We start from the raw sequence: 5,000 nt of genomic DNA, 5'->3' as shown, positions 1-5,000 counted from the left end.
TAGTCTGGTGATGTTCCCATTGTAGTCCCCTTTAGTCTGGTGATGTTCCCATTGTAGTCCCCTCTAGTCTGGTGAGAGTTCCCATTGTAGTCCCCTTTAGTCTGGTGATAGTTCCCATTGTAGTCCACCCTAGTCTGGTGATGTTCCCATTGTAGTCCCCTCTAGTCTGGTGAGAGTTCCCATTGTAGTTCCCTTTATTCTGGTGATGTTCCCATTGTAGTTCCCTTTAGTCTGGTGATGTTCCCATTGTAGTCCCCTTTAGTCTGGTGATGTTCCCATTGTAGTTCCCTTTAGTCTGGTGATGTTCCCATTGTAGTTCCCTTTAGTCTGGTGATGTTCCCATTGTAGTTCCCTTTAGTCTGGTGATGTTCCCATTGTAGTCCCCTTTAGTCTGGTGATGTTCCCATTGTAGTTCCCTTTAGTCTGGTGATGTTCCCATTGTAGTCCCCTTTAGTCTGATGAGAGTTCCCATTGTAGTCCCCTCTAGTCTGGTGATGTTCCCATTGTAGTCCCCTTTAGTCTGGTGATGTTCCCATTGTAGTCCCCTTTAGTCTGACTGTAGTTCCCATTGTAGTCCCCTTTAGTCTGGTGATGTTCCCATTGTAGTCCCCTCTAGTCTGGTGATGTTCCCATTGTAGTCCCCTCTAGTCTGGTGATAGTTCCCATTGTAGTCCCCTTTAGTCTGGTGAGAGTTCCCATTGTAGTCCCCTCTAGTCTGGTGATGTTCCCATTGTAGTCCCCATTAGTCTGATGAGAGTTCCCATTGTAGTCCCCTCTAGTCTGGTGATGTTCCCATTGTAGTCCCCTCTAGTCTGGTGAGAGTTCCCATTGTAGTTCCCTTTAGTCTGGTGATGTTCCCATTGTAGTTCCCTTTAGTCTGGTGATGTTCCCATTGTAGTTCCCTTTAGTCTGGTGATGTTCCCATTGTAGTCCCCTTTAGTCTGGTGATGTTCCCATTGTAGTCCCCTCTAGTCTGGTGATGTTCCCATTGTAGTCCCCTTTAGTCTGACGGTAGTTCCCATTGTAGTCCCCTCTAGTCTGGTGATGTTCCCATTGTAGTTCCCTTTAGTCTGGTGATGTTCCCATTGTAGTCCCCTCTAGTCTGGTGATGTTCCCATTGTAGTCCCCTTTAGTCTGACGGTAGTTCCCATTGTAGTCCCCTTTAGTCTGGTGATGTTCCCATTGTAGTCCCTTCTAGTCTGGTGATGTTCCCATTGTAGTCCCCTTTAGTCTGACGGTAGTTCCCATTGTAGTCCCCTTTAGTCTGGTGATGTTCCCATTGTAGTCCCCTTTAGTCTGGTGATGTTCCCATTGTAGTCCCCTTTAGTCTGATGATGTTCCCATTGTAGTCCCCTCTAGTCTGGTGATAGTTCCCATTGTAGTCCCTTTTAGTCTGGTGATGTTCCCTTTGTAGTCCCCTCTAGTCTGGTGATAGTTCCCATTGTAGTCCCCTCTAGTCTGATGAGAGTTCCCATTGTAGTCCCCTTTAGTCTGGTGATGTTCCCATTGTAGTCCCCTCTAGTCTGGTGATGTTCCCATTGTAGTCCCCTTTAGTCTGGTGATGTTCCCATTGTAGTTCCCTTTAGTCTGGTGATGTTCCCATTGTAGTTCCCTTTAGTCTGGTGATGTTCTCATTGTAGTCCCCTTTAGTCTGGTGATGTTCCCATTGTAGTCCCCTTTAGTCTGGTGATGTTCCCATTGTAGTTCCCTTTAGTCTGGTGATGTTCCCATTGTAGTCCCCTTTAGTCTGGTGATAGTTCCCATTGTAGTCCCCTCTAGTCTGGTGATGTTTCCCATTGTAGTCCCCTCTAGTCTGGTGATGTTCCCATTGTAGTCCCCTCTAGTCTGGTGATGTTCCCATTGTAGTCCCCTTTAGTCTGGTGATGTTCCCATTGTAGTCCCCTTTAGTCTGGTGATGTTCCCATTGTAGTCCCCTCTAGTCTCGTTAGAGTTCCCATTGTAGTCCCCTTTAGTCTGGTGATAGTTCCCATTGTAGTCCACCCTAGTCTGGTGATGTTCCCATTGTAGTCCCCTCTAGTCTGGTGAGAGTTCCCATTGTAGTTCCCTTTATTCTGGTGATGTTCCCATTGTAGTTCCCTTTAGTCTGGTGATGTTCCCATTGTAGTCCCCTTTAGTCTGGTGATGTTCCCATTGTAGTTCCCTTTAGTCTGGTGATGTTCCCATTGTAGTTCCCTTTAGTCTGGTGATGTTCCCATTGTAGTTCCCTTTAGTCTGGTGATGTTCCCATTGTAGTCCCCTTTAGTCTGGTGATGTTCCCATTGTAGTTCCCTTTAGTCTGGTGATGTTCCCATTGTAGTCCCCTTTAGTCTGACTGTAGTTCCCATTGTAGTCCCCTTTAGTCTGGTGATGTTCCCATTGTAGTCCCCTCTAGTCTGGTGATGTTCCCATTGTAGTCCCCTCTAGTCTGGTGATAGTTCCCATTGTAGTCCCCTTTAGTCTGGTGAGAGTTCCCATTGTAGTCCCCTCTAGTCTGGTGATGTTCCCATTGTAGTCCCCATTAGTCTGATGAGAGTTCCCATTGTAGTCCCCTCTAGTCTGGTGATGTTCCCATTGTAGTCCCCTCTAGTCTGGTGAGAGTTCCCATTGTAGTTCCCTTTAGTCTGGTGATGTTCCCATTGTAGTTCCCTTTAGTCTGGTGATGTTCCCATTGTAGTTCCCTTTAGTCTGGTGATGTTCCCATTGTAGTCCCCTCTAGTCTGGTGATGTTCCCATTGTAGTCCCCTCTAGTCTGGTGATGTTCCCATTGTAGTCCCCTTTAGTCTGACGGTAGTTCCCATTGTAGTCCCCTTTAGTCTGGTGATGTTCCCATTGTAGTCCCTTCTAGTCTGGTGATGTTCCCATTGTAGTCCCCTTTAGTCTGACGGTAGTTCCCATTGTAGTCCCCTTTAGTCTGGTGATGTTCCCATTGTAGTCCCCTTTAGTCTGGTGATGTTCCCATTGTAGTCCCCTTTAGTCTGATGATGTTCCCATTGTAGTCCCCTCTAGTCTGGTGATAGTTCCCATTGTAGTCCCTTTTAGTCTGGTGATGTTCCCTTTGTAGTCCCCTCTAGTCTGGTGATAGTTCCCATTGTAGTCCCCTCTAGTCTGATGAGAGTTCCCATTGTAGTCCCCTTTAGTCTGGTGATGTTCCCATTGTAGTCCCCTCTAGTCTGGTGATGTTCCCATTGTAGTCCCCTTTAGTCTGGTGATGTTCCCATTGTAGTTCCCTTTAGTCTGGTGATGTTCCCATTGTAGTCCCCTCTAGTCTGGTGATGTTCCCATTGTAGTCCCCTTTAGTCTGGTGATGTTCCCATTGTAGTTCCCTTTAGTCTGGTGATGTTCCCATTGTAGTTCCCTTTAGTCTGGTGATGTTCTCATTGTAGTCCCCTTTAGTCTGGTGATGTTCCCATTGTATTCCCCTTTAGTCTGGTGATGTTCCCATTGTAGTCCCCTTTAGTCTGACTAACACTCCCTTCCCGCTCTAAATATGGGCCTTTTTAGATGGGTCTGAATTCGCACCATTTGTGTCTTAATGTATACAATATGACTGTACTAGAACCACTCATGTGTTAATACAGTTGAAGTCAGAAGTTTACATACACCTTAGCCAAGTACATTTAAACTCAGTTTTTCACAATAACTGACATTTAATCCTAGTAAAAATTCCTGTCTTAGGTCAGTTAGGATCACCACTTTATTTTTAAGAATGTGAAATGTCAGAATAATAGTAGAGAGAATGATTTATTTCAGCTTTTATTTCTTTCATCACATTCCCATTGGGTCAGAAGTTTACATACACTCAATTAGTATTTGGTAGCATTGCCTTCAAATTGTTTAACTTGGGTCAAATATTTCAGGGAGCCTTAGACAAGCTTCCCACAATAAGTAGGGTGAATTTTGGCCCATTCCTCCTGACAGAGCTGGTGTAACTGAGTCAGGTTTGTAGGCCTCCTTCCTGACATGCACTTTTTCAGATCTGCCCACAAATGTTCTATTGGATTGAGGTCAGGGCTTTGTGATGGCCACTGCAATACCTTGACTTTGTTGTCTTTAAGCCATTTTGCCACAACTTTGGAAGTATGCTTGGGGTCATTGTCCATTTGGAAGACCCATTTACGACCAAGCTTTAACTTCCTGGCTGATGTCTTGAGATGTTGCTCCAATATATCCACATAATTTTCCTACCTAATGATGGCATCTATTTTGTGAAGTGCACCAGTCCCTCCTGCAGCAAAGCACCCCCACAACATGATGCTGCCACCCCTGTGCTTCACGGTTGGGATGGTGTTCTTCAGCTTGCAAGCATCCCCCTATTTCATCCAAACATAACGATGGTCATTATGGCCAAACAGTTCTATTTTTGTTTCATCAGACCAGAGGACATTTCTCCAACAAGTACGATCTTTGTCCCCGTGTGCAGTTGCAAACCGTAGTCTGGCTTTTTTTATGGCGGTTTTGGAGCAGTGGCTTCTTCCTCGCTGAGCGGCCTTTCAGGTTATGTCGATATAGGACTCGATTTACTGTGGATATAGATACTTTTGTACCTGTTCCCTCCAGCATCTTCACAAGGTCCTTTGCTGTTGTTCTGGGATTGATTTGCACTTTTCGCACCAAAGTAAATTAATCTCTAGGAGACAGAACGCGTCTCCTTCCTGAGCGGTATGACGGCTGCGTGGTCCCATGGTGTTTATACTTGCGCATTATTGTTTGTACAGATAAACGTGATACCTTCAGGGGTTTGGAAATTGCTCCCAAGGATGAACCAGACTTGTGGAGGTCTACAATTTTTTTTCTGAGGTCTTGTCTGATTTCTTTTGATTTTCCCATGATGTCAGGCAAAGAGACCTTGAAATACATCCACAGGTACACCTCCAATTGACTCAAAATATTTAAATTAGCCTATCAGAAGCTTCTAAAGCCATGACATAATTTTCTGGAATTTTCCAAGCTGTTTAAAGGCACTGTCAACTTAGTGTATGTAAACTTCTGACCCACTGGAA

This window comes from Oncorhynchus mykiss, unplaced genomic scaffold (genome assembly GCF_013265735.2).
Source record: "Oncorhynchus mykiss isolate Arlee unplaced genomic scaffold, USDA_OmykA_1.1 un_scaffold_525, whole genome shotgun sequence".
Lineage (NCBI taxonomy): Eukaryota > Metazoa > Chordata > Actinopteri > Salmoniformes > Salmonidae > Oncorhynchus > Oncorhynchus mykiss.
This window is presented reverse-complemented; position numbering follows the sequence as displayed.